The 20,633-nt window shown below is 36.4% G+C and overlaps 1 protein-coding gene across 4 annotated transcripts in view; it reads right to left on the reverse strand.

The window, feature by feature from the left end:
- Nucleotides 1–20,633, reverse strand: part of LOC129246372 (protein FAM13A) — a 205,071-nt gene that overhangs the window by 115,674 nt on the left and 68,764 nt on the right. For 2 of the 4 annotated variants that reach the window (XM_054885134.1, XM_054885135.1), the window contains exon 2: nucleotides 4,534–5,031. The exons of 1 other annotated variant lie outside the window; for it this stretch is intronic. The gene's annotated coding sequence lies outside the window, so the exon portion shown is untranslated. Of the gene's footprint in view, nucleotides 1–804; nucleotides 1,005–4,533; nucleotides 5,032–20,633 lie in introns of those variants that run through there. One more of the 4 variants, XM_054885136.1, reaches the window with a different exon arrangement.

The raw sequence follows: 20,633 nt of genomic DNA on the forward strand, positions 1-20,633 counted from the left end.
AAATTAAATTTAATTGATTTAAATTAAATAAAACAAATTAAATTTAACTGATTTAAATTAAATTAAAAATAATAAATTTAATTGATTTAAATTAAATAAAACAAATTAAATTATATTAGACTATTTACATTAAAAAAATATATAAGGAAAATAGAAAAATTTGATAAAATCAATTGAATTATAATAAAATAAAATATAACGAAATAAGATAAATAAAAAGTAAAGCCAAAGAAAACTTTAATTAAATTAAAAAAGCTGTTAATCACAACTTTCCCTACTCGTGCATATCATCTTTTCATACTTTTCTCAATAATTTTTCAAATTTTCCTATTCCATTCGAGCAATTTTCTCTATATTTAGTTTTCATTATTTCAAAGAAAATTTTTTATGCTTATACTCAATTTCCATTCAGTTTTCTGCCTATTATGCATAACTAAAATTCCCATACACACATATTTCATGTCATTTTCATAATTTTACACAAATTTTCTGTTCACATCTCCTCGCCTAAGAAAATCAATAACCTGCCTCTCTATCTAATGCTACTTTTTCGCACTTGTCGCCAAAAACTCTGTGTGCTGTCGTTTTTTTCATATTTTCATTGCAATTCTTTCGTTGCAGTCAAGTTTTTGTGCCCACTTTCATTTACAAATTTATTGCAAAATATAAATTTGTTACGCTAAAATTAGCTCTGCCCTCCTCCCACGCCTGCCACAACTATTAGTGGTGTTACCTTCAACTGTATTAGTTAAATGCACATTTTTTTTATTTTCGCTTATTCTCTTTATTTTCTTGTATGCTTACCACGAGCACAAGTAGTAGTAGAGACAATCGCAATGCACACGTGTGTGTGGTAGTGTGCACTGCTGCTTATTGCTTGTTTTACAACAGCCAGAAAAAAACACAATTTGAAATAAATACTATTCACTATGGCACTAGCGTACACTGTATGGACGTCGTCCGATTCACGTTGTGTCATTCGAAAGACGCAATTTCTATCTGCTACTGATGCATGCAACCGAAGCCAAAAAGAGCGGTGGCAGCGGCAAATATATCGATGGCAATAGTGCGAGCGAACCAAATTACACTTCGTTTGGGCTTTGATGGCCCCTTTGGGGTCTCTTGCCCTAGCTGCCGGCTTGTGGTTATTTCAAGTGAGCAACTGTAAACGTATACAAAATTATTTGGTGGTGGTATGTGTTTACTCACGTTTCTCTCACGTTTTGCACGTTGCCGTTGAGCGCTCTATTACTCGCATATGTTTGTGAGTTGACAAATGGTTGCTCGTAATTTTCGGTTCGTCGATTTTTTATGTTTTGTGCACATATGTGCGGCCATCGTGTTCAGGGCTGCCATGGTGATTAAAAATGATTATTGAAAAAAAAATTATGCACTCCCTAAAAACCGAGAATACGCACCAGCTCATTTCATTTATAATGGATACAGGTTGATCAGAGAGGATCTCCGTAACGCAATATGTATTCTACATTTGAAAACGAAGCGTTTCGGGAACGCACAAGTCATCAAAAATCTTGTACCGATATTTAGAGTATATTATGGCCGACTATTCAAATAATTCTTCACTCGTACGTGATTTTAAATTGTGCCCATCGTTGTATCGGTTGCGATGGGCACTGCATTATTGGACATCGGAAACCATATACACGCACTCATTATTATTTTCAACATTCAATGCTTGTTTCAAACTCATCAATATCAGAAAAAGTTTAAAATTTAAGCTATTTAAACTAGCCAGCAGAGTAGTTTTTTTATTATATATAAATACTCACTTGTGATTTTAGTACACTTCCATAGGCAATAAATATTTTTTAGGTCAACATGATGAAATCAAAAGTTCTAATGTGGCAACTCAAGAGGGCCGTAAAATGCTTGCCTTAGCTGCTACGAGTATTGTGCTTATGTTGTTATTTTTCCCTTGTTGTTTTTGGTCGCGTAAATCGATGAGTAATCGCTATCTATATGCAAGCATACATATACATATGTATGTACAACTCCTTCGGCCAAATAGCAATGGAAAATTTCCAAATATTTACAAACATACATAGATATGAGTATGTTGCTATGCTGTGAATGAGAAGTTGTAGTAACTTCGCGAGTTTGGTGGAGTTATGAATGTACCATACAATACGTATAGCAACAACAACAAACCGTAGGTATGCCTTGTGAGTATGAGCAATACAAACTTTACTTCTCACACCTAAACCACCTTTACTCAATTGAAATAAGCTCTCTCTCACTACTCTCACTTTTCCATTGCTCAATCTATGCTAGTCTTGCCACTTAAAAAATTTATTCCGCACAAATTTCCAAATAAAAATACCTTCGCCATTGGGAAAGGTTTCAGCTAACAAGTATTTATTAGCAAAAAATTATAAATATCTACAGACTGCCAATAGAATTCTAAATAATAATTCCAATTAAATTTAGTTGCATCAAACATTTTTTTATTCACATATTTATAAGAGTTAAATAAATAAATCGGCAGATTTTCCAACGCAAACGCACAACATACAGCAGTTCATGCGCAAAACTCTGGGTTTCTAAATGCAATTTAAGGAGGCTGGCCTAAAGCTTGATTACCAATAATCTCAAATGTATGGATATCATATAAATTTGAGGTTGGATGCATCTTTTTCTCCGTTCGCTTAGAATTGAATTGAAATTTAAACGGTTTAGGAACTTTCAGCATACATAAGACATACAAACAGATTCAATTTAACTTACTTGTATATAATATTTTATAAGATTGAAGGAACTTTTCAACTTTTCAATTGAAACAGATTTTACAGCAAATATATTTTTAGGCGGCAGCCGAATGAGTTCCTGCATGACTACCATTCGGAATTCACAGAGAACGTAGGTTCGAATCTCGGAGAAACACCATATTGAAGAAAAAAGTTTTTTCTAATAGCGGTCACGCCTCAGCAGGTAATGGCAAACCTTTGAGTATATTTCTGTCATGAAAAAAGCTCCTCATAAAAAATATCTGCCATTCAGAGTCGGCTTGAAACTGTAGGTTCCTCCATTTGTTGGACAACACGCACGCCACAAATAGGAGGAGGAACTCGGCCAAAAACCCAAAAAAAGGGGTGTATGCGCAAATTATATTTATATATAATATTTTTCTAAACCGAGCAATGAACTGAAAGTATTTGTATTATGACTTTAGGTAAGGTGCCCAAACGAAAAATATTGTAATTTTCCGTAATGGAAATGTAGATGAAATATTTCGGAAATTTGAAAAGTGTGTAAGCCGATAGTAAACTAATACGAAAACTTAGATAAGGTTATTGTACACAAGGAAAATGCAGAAAAAAAATGTGTTCGTAAACACAAAAAGTTATACAATTACGTCAGCGCAACATCAAATGCTGAACGCTAAATAGCGGAACTGCCATATGCAGCGGCTCTACATATATACACTCAACCATTAAACAAAATCTACTTTGTTATATCCTGGTCGGAATGAGAGTCACGCAAATTGATAAAGTAAAAGATTAAAAGAGAACATAAATATCTCTGATTACTTTCTTCTGATAAGACTTTAACAGGTGTAATTAGTTGTGATTGCTTATAGTGGTATTATGAGTTTCGAAGCAAATGAATCATCACACGAAAATAAATTTTACGTATCACTTCTTACTTAGAATGGTCTTGCTTTGAAATGCCAAATTGCCAAATTTGTATGAATGCATTGTCAGGTACATTCTGTTTTTTTTTCTTGTTTTTCTTTTGGTATACAAACAGCAAAGTGTTCATTCGTCCCTCATAACGCCACTATTGATGCTTTTAAATCACATCTTAATATGAACTTAAACTCTTGTAAGAGATGATACACTAGTACCCACATAATAGAATGCAAACTTGAATTTGCTGGAAAATCAAAATCAATTATCAAATTTTTATAAAAATCAAGGAGATTTTTGCTAAGACTTAATAAGCAATAAAACTGCATACCGTTCTGGAAATTCTAATTAAAAACAGTTCAAATGTGAAAAAAAACGTTGTGGAATATTTCTAATTAATGATAAAAGTTTGAAATTTCGAATTATATACATAGTTTTTATAAAACTAAAGTAATGAAGATTCAAAAAAATGGGAACTGATCGAAATGGCTATTTGATATCGTTTGGCGTGGGTTGTATGTAGAAAACAGATTAAATTATAAAATCAATATATTAAATATTATATAATACATATATAAATAATTATTTTGCTTGATATTGCGAAAACCTGTAAAAATTTACTTTGACCTAGTAAGAGGAAAAAAAACCGTCCAATTTTGATGAGGAATGCCCAAAACTGGCAACACTCATTTATGCTTCACTAGAATGTACTTCAAGTGCTTTTATGCGCTTCCCCGTTATGTTGCAAGGCCGTTTGTTGCTTTTGTATTCTGACTTACATATGTATGTATGTATATTTTCACTGATGTTTGCTACTGAAAAATTCTAGAATGTTCTATCGAAACAGCAAATAGATACGTTTAGGATATGTTGTAGCTTACCGTACCTATTGACTTCTATTGCTCTTAGGCCTGCTCTCTCTCTCTCTCTCTCTTCCTCTCTTTGTTTATATTGCTTGCAATCCGTTATACCACATCCCGCAAGTAAGTAATGCTGATTGGCCAATTTGATGGGTGTGTTGCACGGCTAAAAATGCAACGCAGAACTTGCGCCGGTATTCTGATTGCATGCGTTCGAATAGAGAATTAAGTGATTTGCCGGTTTCTTGGCGCAGCGAATTTGTGATAAATGAAATGCTCTCCTTGCAGTTGAGCACTCGCTTTTACCACAGACAAAAAACAGCAAAATGATTCAATCAAAAATTTTTGCTTAATCGCTAAATGGTTGATTTCACAAATAATTTGTTTATTCGCTTTTTTTTTGTCGATCGCAAATTTTTATGACGTCGCAGCTGTTCGTATTATTAAGTGTAAAGCCAATATATTGCGTTTGCTGTATGTTATGACTGCTGTTTACTGCTCGCTATACTTTCGTCTACACGTTGCTGGAATTATATTGAGAGTAAATAAGAAAAATTAATGGTTTTGGCGAACTAAAAGTTGCTCAACAATTACAATTATTATTCTGTTATTATATTTTACTAATACTAACTTTTAAAAAGTTTATTTCTTCTATACAAATCTATAAAAGTAGAAATCATATCAGCAAGATAGACCCACTGTTTCACTAAAACCCCCTCTATTAATGTCACTTTTCACTATTAATTGCATGCGTTTTTCATAGTATCTCATTTAAGCACGCAAGCCTAGGCAAAGTGTATATCATGCATACGAAGTACCCAGCAGGGAAAACCCGAAGTAAAAAAATAAATGTCTGTTTTAAAACTAGTACAACCTCGCCAGTTGCGCACCACATCATCGCTCATGACATAAGTAGGGATAACTGTCTTCAAAACGTGAGTGTCTGAACCCTCTAACGGCTCCGAGACATTCAAAAATTATCGAGTCGGCGTGTCTTATTTTCTATTTGGTTGGTATTTTTGCGGAAGAATCCAGAAAACTTATGTAATTGCGCAAAATTTGTTTAATCAAATTTTTTAAATTGTTGCAAATTTGAAAAAAATGGGAGTTTTTTATACCATAAGTTGCAAGAATATAAATTCAAAGATGGTGTTAGTCATTTCGACTAAGAAAACCCTCAAAGCGAATTTGAAAGCCTCACTGATTTGCCGATGTAACCGGGATAATAACAGCGGTTCGTTTACGAAAAAACTCAGATTGCGTCGGTGAAACACGAAAGAAATCAAAGCAGCCATTAACTTCGTTGCCGTTTGAACAACGACTGATAGGACGAATGTGTTAAAACGTGTAAAATGAACGGACATAATTCTGCTGTCAAGTACCATATGGCGGCGCAACCAAAGTTATTCTCACAATTTTGGTTTGGATGGTCATATCTTGTAATCCATTTTTGTTTACAACTATTAGTTTTCCTTCTCTAAGAAGGAATTTCTATCAAACCGTGTCGAAGCCCTTTGAAATTCCCTGTGCCGTAAAACAAAGCGACACGCTTTCTACATCTGTCTTTAATCTCCTTCTTAGCAATGCGATAAGAAATGATATCAAGTTTGGAAACCTCAGACGCTCAGGAAGAACAATCGCATATGCGGAAGATATCGTGGCAAGGAATAAAAGAGATCTATCTGAAATCTTTTGCAACATTAAAAGTCGTGCAAAAGCAGAAGGCCTTAGAATAAATGAAGGCAAAGCTAAATATCTGAAGATCTCTCGCAGCGCAGACGAAATCCTGAAAATATCGAAATCGAGGCATTTAACTTTGAGGGAGTTCTACACTTCAAATATTTGTGAGTGTTAAAAAAAGTGACAACAGTAGTCACAACGCAATACAAGACAGAATATTAGCAGCAAACAAAGCATATTATGCCCACACAAAATTGCTTAAGTCTAAACTGCTAACACGCGAATGTAAACTCCGCCTCTACCAGTCAATAATACTGCCGGTGCTGCCGTATGACTGCGAGTGCTGGCCAAAGCGAAAGCAGCTTAAGAGTGTTCGAGCAGAAAGTGCTCCGAAGGGTGGTTGGCCCCATACGCTGCAACGATGGCATTTACCGAATGCGCTACAACGGTGAGTTGTTGAACTTATGCCGGGGAGAAGATGTCGTTAAACACATTAAATCCCAAAGGCTTCCATGGTTAGGACACACAGTGCGCATGAAGGACAGCCGCCCTCAAAAATCCGAAAAATAAACTCTCTAACGACCCGGGCCCAAGGACATCGAAAGTTAACCTAGCTTGACCAAGTCATAGCCGACTTGAAAAGGCTACGAGTTATGAGCTGGATGTCTATTGCTATGAGCCGTGTATATTGGAAGAGGATTGTGGACGAAGCTAAATCTCCCCACGCGTTGTTATCGCTACTTGATGATGATGATGATGATGATGACATACCTTCTTATAGTCGAAACACTGGTATTCGGCATTTACTGCCCTTGAGAGTTGGCTTCCCCCGAAGTCCCCTTGCCCTCGCGAAAGCGTTTCTTTTTGATTACCCGAGCACTTTCCAGGTTTAAGTAATCGCTACGATTGTGGCTGAAGAGCAAATTGGAACTCAATCTCTAGCCTCTCCCCGACCTCTGCCACAGGTGGCTCGGCAGTAAAATATCTTGCCATGGAAAACTACACGGGAGGTGCGATGTGTACTCCTTTAAAACAGCGGAAATATGATCCTCTTGTTTTTGGCCTACTGCATGCAAAAGGAAATGTTCTTCTGAAGATGCTACAGAAGTAGCAAAAACAATGAGAAGAAAGAAACGATTTACCATCTCCACCGTATAGAGTTGTAGACTTCGGCATCACGGAATACCATTTTCACTGTAGTTCCGGCCGCCGCTACCGAACGGATTGGTGCGTGACTACCGAACTTTCGGACATGAAACACCAAATAACAGAAAAGTTTTTTTTTTAATAGCGATCGCCCCTCGACAAGCAATGGTAAGTCTCTGAGTGTGCCGTTCGGATGCGGCATAAAATAGTAGGTTCCTCCAATTTTGGGTGAATATCAAATAGGAGGAGGAGATCAACGAAATACCCAACAGGTGTAAGCGCCAATTATACAGGGTGGGCCATATAGCGTTTGCTGTTTGAACTGCCTATTTTTTGAGAATGGTAACGCAAATGACATGTGAAATGTGTTCATAATTTACTTAAAGGTTTGACATTTACGAAGTGGGACGCTATACGCTTGAACAAAATTAGGAAATATTGAAAAACTATTTCCAAAGTAGTGAGTCTTCTTCTTATTCCGCAATTACAGTAAATGGCGAGCGTTACCGTGACATGCTCAACGAGTTTTTGTTTCCAAAAATTGAAGAGGATGACATGGACGACATTTGGTTTCAACAGGACGGTGCAACTTGTCACACTGCCAAAGTTACACTCGAACTTTTGGCTACCGTTTTTGAAAACCGAAAACCGCCTCGGAGCTGTGATTTAAGCCCGTTGGACTATTTTTCGTGGGGAGCCGTTAAGGACAAATGCTATGCGAACCATCCAGAGACGATTGATGCTTTAAAACACGAAATCGAAGTTGCCATTCATGAAATTGGAGCCCAAACAATCGAAAATGTGCCTAACAATTGGGTTAATCGAATGGCCTACTGTAAAGCCAGTCGTGGCAGTCATTTGAACAATATTATTTTTCATTCATAAATGACAATGTTCAATCTTCAAAATAAAAAAAAAGTTTGAAAAAATATTGATTAGTTTTTTTCTATAGCCGATTCAGAAAGCAATTTTACATGGCCCACCCTATATATATGTACGAGTATGTAGAATAAGTCGACAGATATAGGATTAAAGCGAGTCATCATATTCTTTTTGAGAGATACTGGAAAAGCGGAGTAGTTAGCCTAACTGTGTATCAAACGGGCCTTCATCTTAATGAACTTTCTGTAAAATATTAAAAAAAGAAATGATTTTTCAGCTGTACATATCGACTTATTCCAAATAAGTGAACGAAATCTTGGAAAAAAACATTTGTCGTTGGAAATTTGTTGTGAGATATCGGCTTACCGCCAAAGCAGTTGCTACAAATGGAATTTTTTCCACTTTAGTAAACAAAAGAAAATTAAAGCAGATGCAAATTCAGTTATTGTATATGTAAATACACAGCGTTAAATAGTCTCTACAATACTGAAACTAAATATAAATACTTCTAAAATAGAATATTCCACAATAGCCAACCCGTGAGTACGTACCGATTTTCATTTTTATTTTTTATTTTTTGTTTTTTGTTGGAATGTCGAAGAAATTTTATATCTTATGAAAGCACGTAGCGTTACAAAGACATACACATACTCATATCAGTGTTTAGACCGGGTAAATCAAAGCTAAATAAATAAATAATTGAACGGCATAAAGCGAAATGCCGGCAACGGAGGTAATCGAAAGAACGCTAAATGATAGAATTGTGTATGTGTATCCAATGGTTGCAAGTATGAGTGCATACGTACATACATATACACACAGCAAATCAATACAATACAATAGTACATATATATGTACGTACGAGTAAAATATTGAAACACTTGATGGTCAATGGTCAGCTTAGCGGCCTAGTCAGCTCGAACGCTCGATTGCACAACTCACAAAAATGTTCAATAACTCAGTTTACTCAGTTCCTTATAATTAATGCCAATTGGCATCAATTTCACACATTTACATTGATTACACACCCTTATGTACAAATGTGTGTACATACATACAATCCGGACGTGGTGCAGGTCCAAGTGTAATTGTGCATTTGTATGTAGGGCCGCAGAGATAGGTAGCATTACATTGAGTGTAGCCGGGAATTGGCACATTGACGCAGTCTGAACTCTGGTAATTTTTACTTATACATGAATGTATGTGTGTTTGTGCATATGTGTATGTACATTTGTATGCGTGCATATAGGAGAAATGAAGCTTGTTGGGGTCTGGCATTGATGGACAGGCGCGCGCATATGCATATTTAGTGTTTTACACCTGAACCCATGCCATTGCAAATGTAACTACGTACATACACTTGGGTATATGGAATACCCTAAAATAAATTGCTGCCAATTGCCAGCAAAAGAAAAGTTTGTGTCAGAAACAACTGTTGCAGCTGCCAAGTGGCAGTTGACAGAGCAGAATGAAATTTATACCAATGAGCTCCACACATACATACATATATACTTATGGTATGTACATATGCTTGCATATGCAGTATTGTGCAAAACAGATGCAACTTCTGCTGCTGAGTCGTAATTAAAACTTCTCTTTTCTAAATAACACAGGAGTAGTTCACAATAATAGGAGCGTAACGAGTTGCCAAGTCTTCAAATTTTTTTTTGTGGTTTATTTTTCCTTTTTACTGTTTCTATCAAAATACAGTGCTTTCTGCACCAAAAACTATATAAGACAAAGCTACAAACTTTGTACAAAATTAAGAAAAATTGAAAAAATTTGAAAAAATAATCGTCAAAATTATAAAATTTGTAATATACTTTAGCTATTTCTGGATATGTAGTTTTATAGCCCATTCAATATTAGCACAATAAAGTGCAATGGGCTCCAAATTCCCGCTGATTTTTGAAAATTTGTTGCTGATGGTACGAGTGTTGTGTATTTTCCCCATATAAAAAATTTCGAGCATTCCTTACATTCATGTGAAAGAAAATGCATAAAGCCATTAACAAAAACCCAAATGTTGAGCCACTTTAAGCTGGCACAATATTATATGTACGAACGATTGCTCAATGCATATCTTAGAGAGAAGATTACAAACACAACAACTTCAACATCCCAACACGCCTATCTCAAAGGGAAATCTACAGAAACTGCTTTTATTGAAGTTGTGAGTAGGGTTGCGAGAAGCAAATAATACAAACAACACTCACTTGTCGCTTTTTCCCGACAAAGAAGATGCTTTCAACAACGTTAACACAAGGCTCTTCATATCTTAGGCTCGGACATTGATCTCAACGACTACATAAACAACATGCTTAAAACTAGAATAATCATCGGCGTGGTGGGTAAAACATTAGTTCAGCTAATGACTTTTACATAAAAACAATCGCTACACGCAGCGCGGTAAAACTCAGAAACATAAGAAGATGGACAACAAGATCGTACAATCACTGCAAGATCGTCCTACAGGGACGCTCACTGTGCAAAAACAAATCAGACTTCACAATCCCGGACCATAACTTCAAGAAAGATTTTACGGTACGTTTCCCACCGACAGCCAAATGGAGGAAAGGGAAGGTGATTGGTTGATTCGATATTGAAATCTACACTAACGGTTCTAATATGAACTACCCTCTATTCGAATGAGCTGGCCTCTATTCGGAAATTATCCAAATCAATTCAACTTCCTGACTACGCCAGCGTATTCCAGGCGGATTTATTAGCACTCAGAGAAGCATACAAAATATTAAAACACTACAAAGAAATTGGTACAAGAGAGAAATTGGGGTTTCTATCTTTCAAGATTCCAATTCCATTGCATCAAAAACAGTTTTACAGTTTAGAAAGAAATTAAAATCGCTTAGTCATTCTCTTCAAATTACTCTGATATGGGTTTCCGGTCATAGAAATATATTTAGATGGTAATGAGATAGCCGATGAGCTGGCAAGAAAAGGTTCGCACTAGACATAACGGAGACGATGGCAGTCGCTACCCCATTCATCAGAATAAAAACATCCATTACCGCACACTACTATGGTTTAGCCGTAAGAAGGTGGCAATTAACTTCATGCACTGCAATAAGAAAAGCATGGCCATCGAATCATCTAATCACCTATTGCTCTCGCCCAAACATCTCACGTATCACTGCAACCCTTATAGGTCACCAAACGATAGGGGATCATACAGCCAGACTTAACCTCTCTTTCAATCTCATCTGCAAAAGCTGTCAGGCGAATGGTTGAAAGAAAGACTTCTACTATTTATGCGAATGTTCAGGTCTAGCTAGAGCAAGACTCCGCTCTTTCGGTAAGCCTTAAGACACCACTCGAGAACAGGGGTAGTAAAACGGCGCTGTTTCAGTAGAAATACTGAACCACTTCAACAAGAACAACATATGTATGAAAATTTAATGTTCTACTAAAGTGTGTATCCTGATACTTCCAAACATTTTGACTGAAAGGCTTGAATTTTTGATGAAAATTGTTTGAATTTTTTTTTTTAATTTTGTACACAGTTTGAAACTTTGAGTTATATTATAGTTTTTGCTGTAATGTGAGTTATATTGTTTTAAAAAAGGGGAAAATAAGCAAATGAAATTTAAAAAAAATATACATATAGAGAAATAAAATAAAAAAAATTAATTAAAAAAAATTAAAAAATTTAATTAAAAAAAATAAAAAATTTAATTAAAAATAAAAATAAACGAATTAAATAAAAAATAAAAAAAAATTTAAAAAAAATAAAAAAAAATATTAAAAAAACAAAAAAAAATATTAAAAAAATAAAAAAAAATATTAAAAAAATAAGTAAAACGCAGTTAATATGCTTTTATTGCGAACAAAACTGTATATACGCGTGTATGTGCAGTAATGTGCAAAACCAATGCAACTTTTACTGCGGACTCAATATGATCTTGCAAATTTAGCAGTCTTTGTGGCCCCATATCCAGACAAATGGCACGAAAACGGATTAGCCATAATTAAGGGAACAGATACCTGTAAAATTTCGAAATTTTTTTCTTTTTTTTATAAAATGAGAATTATATATCCTTTAAGAATATGTCAAAAATTTTTAAAAACGCAAACTTAAGTATTTCTTATATTATAAAGGGTTTTTCAATTGGCGCGGGTCGATTTTGGCGCCCTGTGGCAGCCATTTTGTTTTGGTGACTTCTGTCAAATCTTTTGTTTATTATTCAGTTGGTTATGCCAAATCATCATGGAAAGTTACAAGATTGAACAGCACGTTCAAATGATAAAACTTTATTATCAAAATGAGTGTTCATTAACGCAAACGTTGCGCGCATTGCGCCCATTTTTCGGTAGAGGTGGTGGTCCTTCAAAGTCGACTCTTCAACGTTTGGTGGCCAAATTTGAGACGACCGGGTCAGTAAACAATCAGCCAACACCCGCACGTTCAAGGAACGCAAGATCAGCCGAGAACATTGCCACGATCGGTGAAAGTGTACAGCAGAACCCGAGGCAGTCTATTCCTCGCCGTGCACAAGAACTTGGCCCTCCGCAGACTTCAACTTGGCGAATTTGGCGTCGGGACTTGGGCCTACACCCGTACAAGATCCAACTGACCCAGGAGCTCAAAGTTGATGACCATAGACAACGTCGTTTGTTCGCTAACTGGGCTTCGAATCGTTTGGAAGAGAACCCCAGTTTTGGGCGAAAAATCATCTTTAGTGACGAGGCGCATTTTTGGAGAAATGGCTGTGTTAACAAACAAAATTGCCGTATATGGGACGACACCAATCCACACGAGGTTCACCAGGTGATAATGCATCCTCAAAAAGTTACCGTTTGGGCCGGCGGCGTCATTGGTCCGTATTTTTTTGAAAACGACGTTGGTGAGGCGGTCACCGTCAACAGCGAGCGCTACACAACGATGATAACCAATTTCTTATGGCCCATATTGAACCATATGGACCTAGACGACATGTTCCAGCAGGACGGCGCTACATGCCACACAGCAAACGCCACGATTGACGATTTCAACATCTACCCGCCCTTATTAAAAAACCCTTTAGATCGTCAACCGTGACGACTCTATTCTTTGCGTTCGAGTGCGGGGAGAGGTATAGTTACGTTGTATTCAAACTTTGGAAGCTTTTTTCTCAAAACTATATTTTTCGAATTGGTGTACACGATAACTTGAAAAGTTATTGACCGATCTCCCTGAAATTTTGCACACATCTTTTTTATGATATTAATTTCAATGTTAATTTACAAGTTTTCGAAAATTTTTCAAAAAATAATTTTTTTGAAGCAAAAATAATAAGAAAATTCGCGCCAAAATTCATTTTTATTTTTGAAGCATATTATTCCGCGATTTTTTTATTTTTTATTATGACATTCATAAACAAAAAAATTGTTTGGTCTTTTGTATTCAGGTCACTGACGCCGATGCTACAATGCCCGCCGATTTAGAAGCCCCGCTGCGACCTTCCTGGAAGATTTGAGTGCACATCCGCCATTTTAAATGATTAAAATAAAAAAAATGTGTATATTATTTTAATGTATCAATAAAGTGTATGCCAATTTAAAAAAAAATATATTGACTTCTTCATTTTAAATAATTTTAGTGAAAATCAGGGAAGATATGGCCATTTACAGGTATCTGTCCCCTTAAAGGAGAAACAGCGAGACTTAAGCTGTATAAAATTGTATTATGTGTATCAATATTTGTTTATAATTTATGCTTAAAACACTCATCGCTGTTTCTCTCACATCTTCAACGCTATGGCTTTGCTGATTTCCCTTCGAAAAAGAAGGTTGCACGCTAAACAACTGGGTGTCACTGTCGCCGAGCGTACGAGCATTTCGTCCATAGCAGCAGGATTTTCTATAGTCACACCTCAATTACGAAATCAGCTATAATTGCTTTGGCACATTTTACGACAATATCTCTTTTTAGCTTCATTATTAAATTCACCACAGATATTTATTTCAAATTTAAATTGAATACTGTAAGTGAACTAAACCGAAAAACTATGCAATAACATGGATTGAAAGAAAAATATAAGCTAATATTTAGCTGTAGGAAAGAAAGCTGCTTAGATTATGCACAATACTGTGCATATTTACTTATATATTGCTCAAAGTCTATTCCAACTGAATCAACCCTAAGCACCTCCTCAGTGTTGTTATGAATTGACGCTTGATTTCCTCTCTAGATCACCAGAGCAATGTCGACAAAGGATGCCGATGCCACAAACCACACATGCGCCCACTCACACATTTACACATATAATTTTGCAAGTGCTACACCGACCTAATGTGTATTGCGAAATGTTCTAGCTCAGTCGGCTTTCACTCGATAAATCATTGGCAACACAAGGCGAATAAATGCAATTATTACACTGATTTGTATTTAAATTGAAATATTAATGTGCTGCATTGGTATTTGTGGATATATAAACAGATGTGTGTATGTCTGTAATAAGTAAAAACTGCAGTTTTTAGAATTGCAACGCAGTAAGATTGCCGGCAAATATAAAAATAGTGTAATAAATTTGTAGGGCAGTATCAAATGAAAAGTTGTAAGTCTAATAAAAAGAAAAAAAATGTTTAAAGCTCATCACAATGCTAGTAAATATAGGACTTATATAGGATTATTTCTTCTCACAACAGCAAACTTAGCGCAAAATAGAACGCAACAGTTGTGAGAAGCTTAGCTACGAATGTTGAAAACCAATAAAAAATCCACTAAAACGAGACTTGTTATTTCATTAGTTTTTAGTTCTCAATCTGCTTCTGAAATGCTTAAAAGATATCGAGTGTTCAAGAAACCAAACTCTTGCTAACAACAATTTTCCATACTTATTTTGGAGCGCTTGCGGAGTACTACAACTACGAGTATGATATTTGAATATATTTGGCCAACAGAAGTAAAATTGTTAGAGTAACTTTGGCCACCAAGTCATAGCGGATTCAGTCGTTGTTCAGAAGGCAACGAAGTAATGTAACCAATGGCTGCGTTGCTTTTTTCTTAAATCACCAACACGATCTCAGTTTTGTCGTCAACAAACCGCTGTCACAACTCATGTTATGTCAGCAAATCAGCTGATCCCTTCAAATCGCTGAGAGCTAGTTGGTGTCTGATGTTGGCCGCACCTTCTGAACTCTACCCACCGGGCCACGACAGTACCAAGTGTTGTTCCGATGCCTGTTGAAATTGGAATTTGAAAAAGGCGAACCAAGAAGCACTGACCGATTGGTAACTCCTAAAACATTCGAACTAAAAAAGTCCATTGTATTCAAAGCTCTGGAAAGTAAAAGGGTAGATAGTCAAGGAGGAAAGGAGACAAGTAACAGAAAAAAGAGATAGGATAGAATAGAGATAGAGATTAAAACAGAGATAGCTAATCTTGTGAGAATTTTCCAGATTTTTTGGCAAATACAGAAATATCCTCATACCTCCTTAATGTCATTCTCATGACATCGGAACCCAAAATTCCTCTTACAAAGACAGGGCACTCACAGAGAAACTGTTCAATGCTATCCGGCTTCTCTAAGCAAGACAGGCAAATGAATTCAACAGCTCATCAATAAATCCAACAGTGGTCATACGCTGACTCCATGCGTTGTTTCCTGAAATAATACCGGTCTTCCAAATTTTAGAATAAAAGATACCTGCACTCGTTAAAAGTATCGATGCTACAAAAGCATCTTAATGAAATGCTCAACACTAACTAGTATCGGACTCATTCTGAAAATCACCCAGAGAAACCTCTTGCATATTTCATGAAGTATACGAAATGTGCTTTCAAGATCTTCCCATTATTCTAGCGGGTTAATCTTTACGATCGCAATGGGGGCCACTAAATATCTTGAAAATTCGCCAATACCGTTTTTTACCTTTCTTTACCCAAGCACGAGAACTGCAGTGGTGAAACAAGCTCTCTAATTTTTTGGACTGCAACAGGTTCCCTGAAATGAATACGTTTGAATCTAGAGTACAAGGTTGTAGCTCTAGCAATGGGTCTTTGGAACTCTACTTCACAAAATACTTTTACTAAACCGCATCGTAGATACCCACCTTAATACTTGCATGAGGAAATCGACTACAAAAAGTACTCAGTATTTTAATAAAGTATTGACTATTTGGAGGAGATTTTAAAGTGGCGGGTCCCAACCTCAGCGCATAACCCGATATTTTGGGTTGCTCCTCCTTCTCACATTACCTCGCTAACGAATGGATGTTCGGAAGATACTTGAGCGAAACCTGGAGGTTATGAGTTGCTTGAACGATATGCAAAAGAGTTGTCATGTCCACTCCCAATATAATGGCGATCAGGGACTTTTCCCAATTGCGTGGACTTTTACATATAGGACCATCTTCCCGGCCTAAATCGCATGAGCGGATATCGCGCCAATCAAAAAGAAGAAAAGCGATGAATGATGAATGCCTGGTAGTCTGTATGAGTATGTATAATAGATTCGTCAGTATCACTGTGACCAAGTTGACTAGGTAGAGCAACTCAGTCAAACAAAATTGTGTCAATACAGTCCTGATTGTTACAGCAAGGTGGTGCATCCAACGATTCCCCTCTGCTGATATGGACGCCGCAGATGTGCCATGTTTTGGTAGGTCAATCGTCGAAAATGCCGACAAAATCATAGAAATCATAAAGTGGGGCTGGGTAATCGTTTATGACCATTAGCAAAACGTTCGTCTTAAGAAGAGGCTAGATGTATTGGTATCACACGAATTTACGCAAGCGAAACATTTGAATCGAACTGATTTCGAAAATTCTGTGCTAAAACAATTAACAGTGAAAAAAGTTTTTCTATATGTTCCCTTGGGTTGGAAGGGAATCGTTCAGTGTCAGTTGCTTGCAAAGAGACAAATATTTTATTTTCGGTCAATAACTGACTAGATTAGATCTAGCGAAGGATCAGAAGAAGCCCGAATGTGCGAATAGGAAGGATGTTGTGTTCCATTAAGCTAACGTCAGAACACGCACATCTTTAGCTACGTGTCACAAGCACCTAAAGCCTAAATGGACGTTCAATCACATGCACCGCATAGTCCATATATCTGGCACCAAGCGACTATTATTTTTTCAAGAAGTTTTCTTTATGGCACAAAACTGGCCTCATGAAAATAAGCTGGTCAACTAATTTTATCAATAGAGACGCGAACTTCTTTAATCGCATAACTAAGAAATTCATGGCTCAAATTAAGCGGAAACCCGCTCAGGACTACATATTTACTTGGCCAATATTTTTCAGCAAGGGTACATTAGACCGTTCGATAAAAAGTTGACCAATATTTTTTTTCCGGCCGAATGTAAAGGTCGCCTTTTTACATTTTTCGTCATATTTTTGGCATTTATAGTCGGAAGTATAATATTATAGTTAGATTTTTGATTACCTACAAAATCATCTTAACACGAGGTACAAAAAATAACGGTAAAATCACAATGCCCGACGATTTTTAAAATAAAGAGTGGTTCAATTTCAAAGGGCGATGTTGAATGTGAACCACACCTAAACGTCAAGTTTTTTCCACATTTCATTTGACATTTTTCAATTTCAGACTAACTCAATTTGAACCATGGAAAGATACACAATCGAGCAACGCGTTAAAGTTATTCAGGCTTATTATGAAAACGGGCGTTCAAATCAAAATGCATATCGCGCACTTCGTGATTGCAGTGATGAGGCACATTTTCACCTCAGTGGATTCGTCAATAAGCAGAATTGCCGCATTTGGGCGAATGATAATCCAAGAATGATTGCCGAAAAACCAATGCACCCACAAAGAGTGACTGTTTGGTGCGGTTTATGGGCCGGCGGCATCATTGGGCCGTATTTTTTCCAAATTGAGGCCGGTCAGGCAGTTACTGTGAATAGTGTTCACTATCGTGAAATGATAACGAATTATGGCCCGAATTGGAAGATATGGATGTGGACGATATGTGGTTTCAACAGGACGGTGCCACTTCTCACACAGCTAACGAAACAATGGCTCTTTTGCGCGAAAAATTTGATGGCCGAATTATCTCACGTCGCGGCGATGTCAATTGGCCGTCAAGATCATGTGATTTGACACCGTTAGACTTCTTTCTTTGGGGTTATTTGAAAGAAACGGTGTACGTCGATAAGCCAGCAACAATTCCAGAGGTAAAGGATGAGATAATTCGTCACATTAACGGCATAGAACCTCAATTATGCCTCAGCGTCATCGAAAATTTGGACCATCGGATGGAGGTGTGCCGCCGAGACCGCGGCGGCCATTTGGCCGATATTTTGTTCCATACGTAATTGAACCATACCAATATTATCATAATAAAGATAAATGACAATAATTTCTTTAAAAAACTTGTATTTTATTCAAAATCAACACCGGCCCTTGAAACTTAACCACCCTTTATATTCGATATGAAGCCTTCCGAATCCTAAGCTGTAAATGAGTTGAGATTGTTAATAGCTACTTGAATTGACATGCTGATACCACAGCTTGGCATACTTCCCAATTACCCACAGTCATGTCCCATCCTATAATAGCTATCGTAAACCAAGTGACTGAAATTTGACGCAGTCAGTGGCTCACTACTTAGCGTAGCCATCGATTTTTACTTGGCCACTAAGCACGTGACACAATTACATAGGACGGCGGTGTACTGTGTTCAACATTCTTGAACCTGAGCAAATTTGCTTGTTTGTAACAATAACTCATATTTCGGTTTCCTCAATAGGTTTTTCTTTTTTTTGCCGCCTATGCAATAATAATACAAAAGCAAATTCATTAGGTAAGCAGTACGTTTTAGCTGCAGGAATAAAACATAACGAAAAGAACGCTTACAAGCCACACCCTCTAGGCAAAGGTTGCTTTTAATTTCGCACAACTCAAACCGCTGGAAACCACGACACTGACACAATTTTATTCAAGCGAAATGCATCGAAAATTGAGCAGCACAAACATGAAAGAAATTTACATTTTAAAAGGATCAAAAATAGCAGGTTAAAAAGCTGAATATGCAAAAAGGGTGCTTTTGAATGTCGACTTGTTATTTTTTTGTTTTTCGAACCTTTATTTCTTTCTTTTTTGCGATGTGAGTGGTGGCCACTTGAGTGAAAACGCCAATACTTGAGGCTGGGAGGTTGTTTGTTGTATTGTATGTGGGTGCAGGTTGTTCGTTATTTAAGTGAAAATGTTGTATTTTCTTTTTTGAACGGTGCGGTGGCAGCGTTTACCAATTCATGCATGCAACACAACCAGTAGTTGCAACTGTAAATAACTTTGTGGTGTAAAATTGGATTTGCAAACGAATATGTCGCACCCTAAATACAAAAGGGTCACAACTCAAAATGTACGTTCTGCTCAAATATGAACGAGACGTTATCAATAAAACGGTTCGCGGATGACATATGGCAAAAATAAATTTTTTGTTTTTTGGTAGAACTGTTATAAGCTTACATGGCAAATTTCAGCGTGATATGTCACATAGTTTGTTTTCTGTGCTACTGTAAACAAGTCAAGCTCGAGTGTGGAAAATTTTGAGTTGTGACCCTTTTGTATTTAGGGTGCGATGTGTATAGATGTAAATACATATACATATGTGTGCAGACATTTATAAAAAAAAGTTTTGAAAAGCGCGAATAAAAACGAGTTTATATCGATAACGAATTTTTAAATTGAATTAAAGCGCGAAAAATTTACTGTGGATACTGGGTAGTGATGAAAAAGTGAGCAAAATACAAGTAGTGTTTCAATTTTTTTAAACGTTTGGATATAATAGTCTTATATGAGCAACTTTAAAATTCAAAATGATTTCGAACAATATAGTAGAACAGAATAGAGCAAAGGGACTTCGACCTTAAGGTAGTAGCGCGGTGTGACGGGTAAAAAAAATTGATTTTTTTTTACATTTTTCGGAAGAAAAACATCTTAAAAATATACTATAAAAATTTCAGACAGAAACTTTAATTATTTTTAAAGTTATAGCTAAAATAAGAGAGCGCGCCGTAGAGTGTATGAAAGCTTGTGACACGCCAGTAGCAGCTGCTCTGACCGTCCCCTCTTTTATTATCGAAACCAAGTTTTCGAAATTTCGGGGATTCACTGACTCAAAACTATTGAACCGATTTGGCTAAAAATTTAACCCGTTATTCTAGACACACATATCTAGATCCCGGATCTTTAAAACATTTAATTTTTTGATAATAAACTATTTAATTTAAACAATTTATGAAGAAAAAAAAACTAGATTTTGAGAACTTTTTTCACAAGTCCGCCATTTTGTTTTTGTTTTTTTATTTTTATGTATATTTTAGGTTCGGGGCCTAAAATAAAGTCTACAGAATATTAATCTCTTTGAATTTTTTATTTCAGATGGCTTTGGAAGGTTGTGTGTTTCCCCGAACCAACTAAACTTTTTTTAAGGACTCCACTTTG

Source organism: Anastrepha obliqua, chromosome 4, assembly GCF_027943255.1.
Source record: "Anastrepha obliqua isolate idAnaObli1 chromosome 4, idAnaObli1_1.0, whole genome shotgun sequence".
Lineage (NCBI taxonomy): Eukaryota > Metazoa > Arthropoda > Insecta > Diptera > Tephritidae > Anastrepha > Anastrepha obliqua.